General features: G+C 41.4%; 1 pseudogene; it reads left to right on the top strand.

Moving 5' to 3' along the window:
* LOC136319179 (c-Myc-binding protein pseudogene) overlaps positions 1–7,680 on the top strand; it is a 65,904-nt pseudogene extending 58,224 nt beyond the window's left edge.
* Positions 7,681–12,616: the final 4,936 nt, after the last annotated feature.

Raw genomic sequence — 12,616 nt, 5'->3', positions numbered from 1 at the left:
AGAGAACCCAAAAATAAATCCACAGCTCTATGGACAACTGATATTTGACAAAGGAAGTAAGGGCATACAATGGAGTAAAGACAGCCTCTTTAATAAATGGTGATGGCGCCTGACCAGGCGGTGGCGCAGTGGATAGAGTGTCAGACTGGGATGCCAAGGACCCAGGTTCGAGACCCCGAGGTCGCCAGCTTGAGTGTGGACTCATTTGGTTTGAGCAAAAGCTCACCAGCATGGACCCAAGGTCACTGGCTCCAGCAAGGGGTTACTCGGTCTGCTGAAGGCCCACGGTCAAGGCACATATGAGAAAGCAATCAATGAACAACTAAGGTGTGGCAATGCACAATGAAAAACTAATGCTTGATACTTCTCATTTCTCTGTCCCTGTCTATCCCTCTCTCTGACTCTTTCTGTTAAAAAAAATAAAAAATAAATGGTGTTGGGAAAATTGGACAGCTACCTGCAAAAAATGAAACTAGACCACCGACTTACACCATTCACAAAAATAAACTCAAAATGGATAAAAGACTTAAATGTAAGCCATAAAATCATAAGCATCTTAGAAGAAAACATAGGCAGTAAGCTCTCCGACATCTCTCACAATGATATATTTGCTGATTTATCTCCACAGGCAAGGGAAATAAAAGACAGGATAAACAAATGGTATTATATCAAACTAAAAAGTTTTGCACAGCCAAGGACAACAAGAACAGAATAAAAAGACAAACTACACAATGGGAGAACATATTTGACAATACGTCTGATAAGGGGTTAATAACCAAAATTTATAAAGAACTTGTAAATCTCAACACCAGGAAGACAAACAATCCAATCAAAACATGGGCAAAAGAAATGAATAGACACTTCTCCAAAGAGGACATACAGATGGCCAATAGGCATATGAAAAAATGCTCAACATCACTAATCATTAGAGAAATGCAAATTAAAACCACAATGAGATATCACCTCACACCAGTCAGAATGGTGCTCATCAACAAAATAACACAGAATAAGTGCTGGCGAGGATGTGGAGAAAAGGGGGAACCCTCCTGCACTGCTGGTGGGAATGCAGACTGGTGCAGTCTCTGTGGAAAACAGTATGGAGATTCCTCAAAAAATTAAAAATCAAACTGCCTTTTGACCCAGCTATCCCACTTTTAGGAATATACCCTAAGAACACCATAGAACTGTTTCAAAAGGAGAAATGTGGCCCTGGCCAGTTGGCTCAGTGGTAGAGCGTCGGTCTGGCGTGCGGGGGACCCGGGTTCGATTCCCGGCCAGGGCTCATAGGAGAAGCGCCCATTTGCTTCTCCACCCCCACCCCCTCCTTCCTCTCTGTCTCTCTCTTCCCCTCCCGCAGCCAAGGCTCCATTGGAGCAAAGATGGCCCGGGCGCTGGGGATGGCTCCTTGGCCTCTGCCCCAGGCGCTAGAGTGGCTCTGGTCGCTCGTGGCAGAGCGACGCCCCGGAGGGGCAGAGCATCGCCCCCTGGTGGGCAGCATCGCCCCTGGTGGGCGTGCCAGGTGGATCCCGGTCGGGCGCATGCGGGAGTCTGTCTGACTGTCTCTCCTGTTTCCAGCTTCAGAAAAATACAAAAAAAAAAAAAAAAAAAAAAAAAAGGAGAAATGTACCCCCATGTTTGTGGCAGCAGTGTTCACAATAGCAAAGATCTGGAAACAGCCCAAGTGTCCATCAGTGGACGAGTGGATTAAAAAGCTTTGGTACATATATACTATGGAATACTACTCAGCCATAAGAAATGATGACATCGGATCATTTACAATAACATGGATGGGCCTTGATAACATTATACTGAGTGAAATAAGTAAATCAGAAAAAAATAAGAACTATATGAATCCATACATAGATGGGACATAAAAATGAGACTCAGAGACATGGACAAGAATGTGATGGTAATGGGGGTGGGGTGGGGTAGGGAGGTGGGGAGGGGGCGAGGAAGGAGAGAGAGGCATTGCGGGGAGGGGAGGGGTACAAAGAAAACCAGGTAGCAGGTGACGGAAGACAATTTGACTTTGGGTGAGGGGTATGCAACATAATCAAATGTCAAAATAATCTGGAGATGTTTTCTCTGGACATATGTACCCTGATTTATCAATATCACTGCATTAAAATTAATAAAAATAAAATTTTAAAAAGTGCAATGGTTACGGGGGGGAGGGGAAAGGAGGAGAGGAAGGGGGTGGGGAGGGGGAGGGGCTTAAAGAGAAACTAAATATAGGGTGACAGAGGATGATTTGACTTTGGGTGATGAGTATATGGCATGATTGACTGTCCAAATGATGTGGAGATATTTTCTCTAAATCTATGTGCTCTGGTTGACCAATGGTCACCCTGTTAAATTTAATTGTCTAAATAATAAAAAAAGTAAAATAGTGCATCTTAATAGGGACCAGTTGGTTCAGTGGTAGAACGTCAGCCGGCATGTGGATGTCTCAGGTTCGTTCAATTCCCAGTCAGGGCACACAGGAGAAGCGACCATCCACTTCTCCACCTTTCCCCCTGCCCCCCCCCTCTCTTTTTCCCTCCCACAGCCAAGACTTCATTGGAGAGAGTTGGCCCCAGGGCACTGAGGATGACTCCCCAGCTTCTGCCTAAGACACTAAGAAAATTTTGGTAGCTGAGCAACTGAACAACGTCCCAGATGGGCAGAGCATCACCCTGTAGGTGATTTGCCAGGTTGATCTTGGTTCTGTGCATGCAAGAGTCTGTCTCTGCTTCCCTGCCTCTTACTTAATTAAAAAAAATAATATAAATATATAGTGCATTTCAAACTTGAATGCATATATATAAACATACCTGGAATTTATTTATTTATTTTTGGTAAAACACAACATAAATTTTACCATCTTTACCATTTTAAGAGTACAGTTGAGTAGTGTTAAATATATTCATATTGTTGTATATCAGATCTCTAGGACTTTATAATCTTATAAAACTGAAACTCTATACTCATTGAACAACTCCCCATTTCCCCTCCCCCCCCCCACTCCCCACCCTGTTCCTGGCAACCACTGTTCTGCTTTTCAATTCTGTGAGTGACTATTTTAGATACCTCGTACCAGTGGAGTAATACAGCATTTGTCTTTTTTGTGACTGGCTTATTCCACTTAGCATAATGTCCTCAAGCTTCATCCATGTTGTCTCATGTGCCAGAATTTCCTTTTTAAAAGCAGAATAATATTCAAGTGTATGTGTATACTGCATTTCATTTATTCATTTGTCTGTTGATAAACACTTGGGTTGATTCTACCTCTCAACTATTATGAATAATGCTGTAATGAGCACAGGTGTGCAACGATCTCTTTGCAATCCCACTTTTAATTCTTTTGGCTATATACTCAGAAATGTGGTTGCTGGATCATGTGGTAATTCTTTTTAATTTTTTGAGAAATCTCCATATAATTTTCCATAGCAGCTTTACCATTTCACCTTCGCACCAACAGGGCACAAAGGTTTCCATTTCTCCACACCTTCACTAACACTTGTTATTTTGTTTTTCTATAGTGGCCATTCTGATGGGTGTAAGCTATGGTTTTGATTTGCATTTCTCTAGTGATTAGTGATGTTGAGCAGCTTTTCATATGCTTGTTGGCCATTTTGTGTCTCTTCCTTGGGAAAAATGTCCATGCAAGTCCTCTGCCTATTTTAATTGTTAGTTGTTTTTGTTGTTGAGTTGTAGTTTTTATATATTCTAGATGTGAACTCCTTATCAGATATATGATTTGCAAATATTTCTTTCATTCCGTACATCGCTTTTTCATGATATGCTTACTTTGATGCGTAGAAGTCTTACAGTTTGATGTAGTCCCATTTGTCTAATTTTTGCTTTTATTGCCCATGCTTCTGGTATCATATCCAAGAAATCATTCTCAAATACAATGTCACAAAAATTTTTCCCTGTTTTCTTCTGGGAGTTTTATAGTTTTGGGTCTGGCATTTAGGTCTTTTATCCCTGATGAGTTGATTTTTGTATATGGTGTAAAGCAAGGGTCCAACTTCATTATTTTGCATGTGATAATTCAGTTTTTCCAATACCAGTTGTTGAAAGGGCAGTCCTTTTCTCTTTGAACTGCCTTGGCATCCTTCCTTATAAAATTTTTTTACCATATATTAAGGTTATATTTTGGGGCTTTTTTTTTTAGGTGATAGGAGGGGAGATAGTGAGGCACAATAGCATATGTGCCCCAACCAGGATCCACCCAGCAACCCCATCTGGGGCCAATGCTCAGTAATGAGCTATTTTTAGTGCCTGAGGCTAATGCGCTACAATGGAGCTATCCTCAGAGCCCAGGGCCACACTCAAACCAGTCAATCCACTGGCTTTAGGAGGCAAATTGGGAGAGAAGTGGGAGAGGGAAAAGGGGAGAAGCAGATAGTCGCTTCTCCTTGTGCCCTGATTGGGAATCGAACCCAGGCCATCGATATGGTGGGACAACAGTCTACCCACTGAGCCACTGGCCTGGGCATTTCTTGCCTTTCTATTCTGAAATTCCACTGGTCTACATGACCTTCTTTTGGCCAGTAACATACTGTTTGATCACTGTAGCTTTGTAATGTTTTAAAATCATGAAACATGACATCTTCAGCTATGTTCTTTTTTTCAAGGTTATTTTGGATATATGTGGTCTCTTGACATTCCATGTGAATTTTAGAATAGACTTTACAATTTCTGAAAAATATACCATTGAGATTTTAATAGAAATTACATTAAATCTGTGTGATAGGGCCTGACCTGTGGTGGCGCAGTGGATAAAGCTTCGACCTGGAATGCTGAGGTCACCAGTCCAAAGCCCTGGGCTTGCCTGGTCAAGGCACATATGGGAGTTGATGCTTCCTGCTCCTCCCCCCTCCTCTCTCTCTCTCTCTCTCTCTCATTCTCACTCTCTCGCTCCTTTCTCTCTAAAAATGAATAAATAAAATGGAAAAAAAATCTGTATGGTGGTTCTGGCATATCAACAACGTTATGTCTTCCAATCCATGAACACGGATGTCTTTTCAAGCTCTCTTTCTTTTATGACTTTTTCATCCCCTTTGCCTTCTCTAAGCAGTGTTAATGTTTTTTATTTTCAATGTTTACAAACTTATTATACATTAAGGACATTAAGTTATTGTCATACTGTGGCAAATATTTCCCCAAACAATATACTATCGTATTTAAAAGTATTTTACTTATTTGTTTGTTTGTTTGTTTGTTTGTGAGAAAGAGAAGGAGAGAGAGAAACATCAACTCATTCCACTTAGTTGTACACCCCATTGATTGCTTCTCATGCATGCCCTGACCGGGGCTTGAACCTGATGACTTCAGGGTCGAGTGGACATCCCCAGGACTGAACTGGTGACTTCTGCACTTCCATATGATGCTCCCTCCACTGCACTCCTGGCCAAGGCTATGCCATCATTTTATAGACTTTTGGGGGACTTATAAATAGTAATTAAAATATATTGGACAATTGTATTCCACTTTTTGCAAATTACCTGTTCATATCATTTTCATTTTTTAAATTAGGGATAAGCATTTTTTTAAATAATTGATCTGAAAGAACTAATTTTATATATTGTAGCATTGTTGTAGCCTGACTTACCTGCCTAACACCTCTTGTTAGAAATTGCCATTTCCTCCGTCCTGAAGGTTGGTGGCAGCAGGGCACTTGTGGTTTCACTGTGAACTTCTGACCTCCATGTCCCACCCTGGCCATGGTCAGGTGTCCTGGGAAAGCTGTTAACCCAAACTGGGTTATTCACAGGGATTTGGATAGAACCCGCAGAATCAGATCATCCTCTCTCCAAGTAGCTGGACAAGATAGACTAAATGTTAGGGGGCCACCCGACCTCCGTGTGCTGTGGAAACGGCGATGAGGCTCTGAGGAAACGGCAGAGAAGAGAGAACCATCTCAGGTTCTGATAAGGTTCTAGTAGCTGAGATCCAGCTCACTTCTCACCCTTAGTCACTTCTAACTTAAGTTAGCTCAAATTATTCTCTGTTAATTATACTAAAAGTACACACGAATAAGTATATTTAGTCATTTAACAAATAAAACCTGAGTAGATGCAGGCACTGTCCTGGATCTCGGCAATTCAGGAGTGACCAAAGTGGGCACAACCCTGGTCCTTAGGGAGCTGTCACTCAAGAGGCAGGGAGACAGAAGAGAGAGACACCAGGAATATACACATATATTGCTGGGGTTCAGTGCCATGGAGGAAAATAGGCCAGCCCCTCGGGCAGGTGACCCCACTGAAAAAGTGATATGAAGATCTGAAGGAAATGAGAGAGAAAGTCTTGGATGGAGGGAAGAACAGGAGCAGAGACCAGGGAATAGGAGTGTGCTTGGTGGGTTCATGGTACAAGGTGGCCAGTGGGGTGGAGTCATAGAGGAGAAGAGGAGGAACCAGGGTCAGAGAGGCGCCACAGGCCTTGAGGCTGCTGGATAGACTTTGGCTTCTACGCAAAGTGAGGTGGAAACCATTGGAAGGATTGAAAAGGAAGGAAGGGAGGGATCTCCTACATTGTAAAAGATCACTGTCTGAATCTCTTTGCCATACATATTGAAGTGTTTTTCAATTCCACCTTTTTTTAATATTTGTAATGTCTCTCTCTCTCTCTTTTTTTTTAGATTTTATTTATTCATTTTTAGAGAGAGAGAAGAAGGGGGGAGGAGCAGGAAGCATCAACTCCCATATGTGCCTTGACCAGGCAAGCCAGGGGTTTTGAACCAGTGACCACTGAGCCACCACAGGTCAGGTAATTCCACCTTTATTTAATTTGGATGGTGGTGTTTTCTGATGTGCAGAAGCACGACTGTGAGGGCCCGTGCAGGCTCTAGGACTCACCTTTCTTCCTCTGAAATTGTGTAACTCAGAAGTCTCGTGAAAGAGTTTCACTTTTTTATGTGCTCAAAATGTAAGCTTTCCTTTTATGATCTCATACTTGGTTTATGTTTAGAGTGCCCTCAATTAATATCATCTGCATCTTTTTTGACATTTTCAATTAAAATGATATATCTTATGGTTATATGGAAAATTTTAAGCCAAAACACAGGAATTAAGCTGGGTTTTTTTTCTTCTTGTATAACCAATTTAAAAAATGATCAATTGAGTGCCGCTCAGAGCCCGCCAGCCACGGTCTCCGGCACCAGCTACGCCGCGGCCACTGTCACTGTGGCCCATTACAAAGCCACCGACTCGAAGCTCGAGCAGTTCCGGAGGTACCTGGAGAAGTCAGGAGTGCCGGACACGCTGACCAAAGTATTGGTAGCCTTATATGAAGAACCAGAGAAGCCTAATAGTGCTTTGGATTTTTTAAAGCATCACTTAGGAGCTGCTACCCCAGAAAATCCAGAAATAGAGATACTTCGCCTAGAATTGGCAGAAATGAAAGAGAAATATGAAACTATTGTAGAAGAAAATAAAAAACTGAAAACAAAGCTTGCTCAGTATGAACCACCTCAGGAGGAGAAGCGTGCTGAATAGGATTCTTCTCAGTTGAAAAGACACTGAAAAATGGTTTTGTAAGACTTGAATAGTTTGTATAGTATATAATCTTTTCTGAACAGATGCTGTAGAATTCTTTTAATATGTTAAATTCGCCTATCACACTTTAACTGTTATAAACACATACTAGAATCACCAATAAAAACTCAATATAACTTTCTTTGGGTCTTAAAAGCAGAAGAATCCAAAGTGAATCTGGAAAAAAACCTAAACAGAGCCATCTAATTCATTACCTTAAAAAACCTGTTTACTAGTCTGACTAGGAATGATGGTACTGGTTGTATTTTAGCCAAGGAAGGTTAGCACGAAGCTGTTCCTTGGTTTAGTTCAGGATATGAACACAGGTATAGTTATTCTTAAAATGAAGATGACGCTTTATATTCTCTGTAGGCAGCTGGAGAGATCTGTATGACATGAATACTTTTGCATGGGTTCCCACAAATCTTTTGCTCATTTATGTAATGTGGAACAAATAACTCTTCTCGCCACCACTTTACCTTAGATAACCGTGTGTGTGCCAGTTTGAACTCTGACACCACAGTTTCCTTCTATGCAATCATGCCCTATTTGATAACGTTGCCTTGCTTGCTCTGTGCTTCAATGGGTCCTACTTCCACATTAGCCTATGTTGATTTTCAATTTACTACATACACTAGCAGTTACCCTGATTGTAGTTTATATAACTTTGAACAGGATCACACTGTTCCCCTGCCTTATGCAGTTGCTCAGTTGAGCCCAGAACGGAGGCAGTATAGAATTCTGGGTTCATGCACAAGCTGGGATGAGAAAGGGGAATGAGCCATGTATTGTGGAAAGTTACAGTTTGCGGGTGGAGTACTTTTTTCTCTCAAAATACTTTTCTAGCCTTGAATTCATTTTATCTTCATTACCCCTGTGAAGTAGTAGGTAGGGCAAGTATGAGGGGAGGTTGGGTGCTCAATTTTTAGGCCAAAGACTGATGTTACTACAAATTACTTAGTCACTGTGGAACTCCGGGCACACTAGTTAATTGCTCTGATAGTCCCTTCTCTGTTAAGTGAGAAGAATAATATGTGTGCTGCCTACCTCACAGGGTTGTTGTGAGGGTCAGATGGAATGTATGTGAAAGATTTGTAAATGGTAAAGCACTATATTCTTAAAAAATATGATCAATTGAATAATCCTTTCTTTCATCATTGGATCATGATATTTATCTGAAATACGTATATTAATAGACAGATTCATTTCAGGACAGATGTTCTATTCTGTTTTATTAATTCTTCTTTTGCTCCTTATAACAATACCACAGCATTTAAAAAATTGATGTGCTGTGCTATATTTTAATATATAGTGGAACAAGAAAAGTCTTGATTTTCCTCATGTCTGTTTTTCCAAGTAAATTTTAGAATCCAGTCCTCAAATTCCAACAACAAAAAATTCCATTGGCATTTTCCAGTGAGTTTATCTTAATCTTGTAAATTAATTTGAGACCAAGAATGTAATCTACCTTTCCATTTATTTCAACCTACTTTCATATTTCTTTTTTTATTTATAAAATTAAATTGAATGGGGTGACTCAATCAATAAGAGCACATAGGTTTCAGATAAACATGTCTATACCATTTGAACTGTTGATTGTGTTGTGTGCCCATCACCCGAAGTCAAATCATTTTCTGTCACCATATATTTATCCTCCTTTTCTCCCCTCCTTCCCTCCTCTTCCTTCCTCCCCCTGGTAACCACTTTTTTTTTCTTTTTTTTTGTACTTTTCTGAAGCTGGAAACTGGGAGAGACAGCCAGACAGACTCCCACATGCGCCCTACCCGAATCCACCCGGCACGCCCACCAGGGGCGACGCTCTGCCCACCAGGGGGCGATGCTCTGCCCCTCCGGGGCATCGCTCGGCCGAGACCAGAGCCACTCCAGTGCCTGGGGCAGAGGCCAAGGAGCCATCCCCAGTGCCCGGGCCATCTTCGCTCCAATGGAGCCTTGGCTGCGGGAGGGGAAGAGAGAGACAGAGAGGAAGGAGGGGGTGGGGGTGGAGAAGCAATTGGGCGCCTCTCCCATGTGCTCTGGCCGGAAATCGAACCCGGGTCCCCCGCACGCCAGGCCGACGCCCCACCGCTGAGCCAACCGGCCAGGGCCACCACTTCACTTTTATCTATACCCATGAGTCTCATTTTTATATCCCCCTCTGTGTGTGAAGTCATATAATTCTTAGCTTTTTCTGATTTACTTATTTCACTCAGTATAATGTTCTCAATGTCCATCCATGTTGTTGTAAATGGCACTATGTCATCATTTCTTATAGCTGAGTAGTGTTCCATTGTATATATTTCTTCATAAAGTCTTGGAGATACAGACCTCTATATTCTAGGGTGTTTTATGCTTTTTTGGTGCTCTCACAAATATAACTGTTTTCAGAGTCTTCCAATCAATAATTGCTCATATATTGAAAAACTAAGCCGCCCTGGCTGGTTGGCTCAGCGGTAGAGCGTCGGTCTAGCGTGCGGAGGACCCGGGTTCGATTCCCAGCCAGGGCACACAGGAGGAGCGCCCATTTGCTTCTCCACCCCTCCGCCGTGCTTTCCTCTCTGTCTCTCTCTTCCCCTCCCGCAGCCAAGGCTCCATTGGAGCAAAGATGGCCCGGGCACTGAGGATGGCTCTGTGGCCTCTGCCTCAGGCGCTAGAGTGGCTCTGGTCGCAACATGGCGACGCCCAGGGTGGGCAGAGCATCGCCCCCTGGTGGGCAGAGCGTCGCCCCATGGTGGACGTGCCTGGTGGATCCCGGTTGGGCGCATGCAGGAGTCTGTCTGACTGTCTCTCCCTGTTTCCAGCTTCAGAAAAATGAAAAAAAAAAATGAAAAAAAAAAAAGAAAAACTAAGCTTAACTCTGGATATTTCACTCAATGTCACATTTTTTTTTGGGGGGGGGTATCCTTGTTTTCTCCTAAGCCTACTTATTAAGTACTTCCTACTAATAAAACTTTTCAGTAAGAAAGTATTTACAGTTTCATTGGGTTATGTCCTGTAGTCTTAAAACACCAATTAATGGAAAATATGGTTTCATAGTCTCAATACACTGATATAAATGGAAGGTCTTTCTTAACAAGCTTAAATTTCTTGCTTTAAGAATATTTTTTTTAAGAATTTTTTTTTCAAGTTTTTTGTTTGTTTGTTTGTTTTTAATTTATTTATTTCTTACAGAGACAGAGAGTGAGTCAGAGAGAGGGATAGACAGCCAGGAACGGAGAGAGATGAGAAGCATCAATCATTAGTTTTCATTGCGCGTTGCAACACCTTAGTTGTTCATTGATTGCTTTCTCATATGTGCCTTGACCATGGGCCTTCAGCAGACCGAGTAACCTCTTGCTGGAGCCAGCGGTCTTGGGTTCAAGCTGGTGGGCTTTTTGCTCAAACCAAATGAGCCTGCGCTCAAGCTGGCGACCTCGGAGTCTCGAACCTGGGTCCTCTACATCTCAGTCCGATGCTCTATCAACTGTGCCACTGCTTGTCAGGCTTAAGAATATTTTTAATATAAATTTGGCAGATACCTAAGTGGGATCATCATATTAGTAACTGTAAACCCTGTTCCTTTTCAAGTTAAATTATTATTATTTATTTGCTAATTATTACTAATTTATAACTATACAACTGATGCATCAATATGTCTACTTATAAAATTTAAATATTAACAAAAATTAAATATTAGTAAAATATTATTAATAAAATGTATATATACATTTATTATTATTAATAAATTATTATTTATAAAGTCCTCACTTTGTCCTCATCCACGACCCTGTCCTTGTCTCCGGAAGTCATCATGCTTATCAATTTGCTATGTACCTTTCCAGACTTTTTCCAATATATTCACTCTCAGGAATGATACAGAGTTACTCAAATTTAATTTCACTTTCTATTTTTTAATACTTAAGTATTGTCAAACTATACATATTATTCTGCTAAATTTGCTCTTTTCACTTAACTGGGTGACAAGGAGAGCTAGCCCTCTGAGTACTTATTAGTACTCATCAGCACTTCCCTCTTCCTGTTGCATGGTGTTCCACAGTAGGACCACACTGCTGTGTTAGCCATCTCCACTAGTGGACATTGGGGTTGTTTCTGGGTTCCTGTAGTCACAAGCAATGTTGCAATCATCATCTGTGTGTTTATTTCCTAGGGTTGGTGATAAGTAGTAGCATATCAGGCAAAATATTCTGATTTCTCATTGAGTTCCTAACCTATTTTCAATGTCTTGCATCACTGTTATTATTTTTTCCATTATTAAATGATAAAACGACGTCCAGACTCAGAGTTCTCCTCTCAGACTTGAACGAGTTAACAAGCAGACTTGGGTCGATGTTTTTCTTACTGGGCAGGGTGATTCCTGGAAACCTCATGCGAGCAAGCGCTGCTGTTTGTTTGTTACCCTGTGCCGTTTGGTTTGGAACATTTCTGAAGTTGTTGAGTTCCTGCACGACTAAATGAATGACTGTTTCTGGGTACAGGTTGGTTGGTGGTTTTTAAATCCTGGACATGGGCCTGTTTTTTGGAGGACTCAGTTCTGTATCCTTGTGTTCTTCCATACAAGGGAGCCTTGTGTAAGGACCCATTCATTACAGCTCTCAAATGGACTATAGGAGAGAAACTATTTCACTCCAACCCACTAGTTATTACTCTCAGGCGTGGACCTGAGTTGAAGTCAGTAAGAGAAACATTAGTCCTTCTCATTTTGTGTGGCTTAAATTCTGCTCTCCCCTATCCCATTAGTACAAATCGCTCTAAAACATCCCTCACCCTCTGCCCTGGGGCTTCCCTCCTTAACTCCTTATTTCTTTATCTGGCGCTTTGTGTATTTGTTATATACCTACCACTCTAGGCAAAGCATCCAATAGTCTACATGCCTGGACTTTATGAGCTCGGATGATGGAAAGGAAATATTCTAAAATATCTCTGATTAATATAGAGTAAATGTCAACGGAACAAAATCTTAAAATTATCTGTGCTTTGGAGTCAGATAGTTCTGGGTTCAAATTCCAGCTTTATTTGTTCATAGTAAGCAAATATTTACAATCAACCCTAAGAACTGAATCCTGTTACTTAAACCATTTGAGTCTAAGTTTTCACAT

Source organism: Saccopteryx bilineata, chromosome 1 (genome assembly GCF_036850765.1).
Source record: "Saccopteryx bilineata isolate mSacBil1 chromosome 1, mSacBil1_pri_phased_curated, whole genome shotgun sequence".
Lineage (NCBI taxonomy): Eukaryota > Metazoa > Chordata > Mammalia > Chiroptera > Emballonuridae > Saccopteryx > Saccopteryx bilineata.
This window is presented reverse-complemented; position numbering and strand designations above follow the sequence as displayed.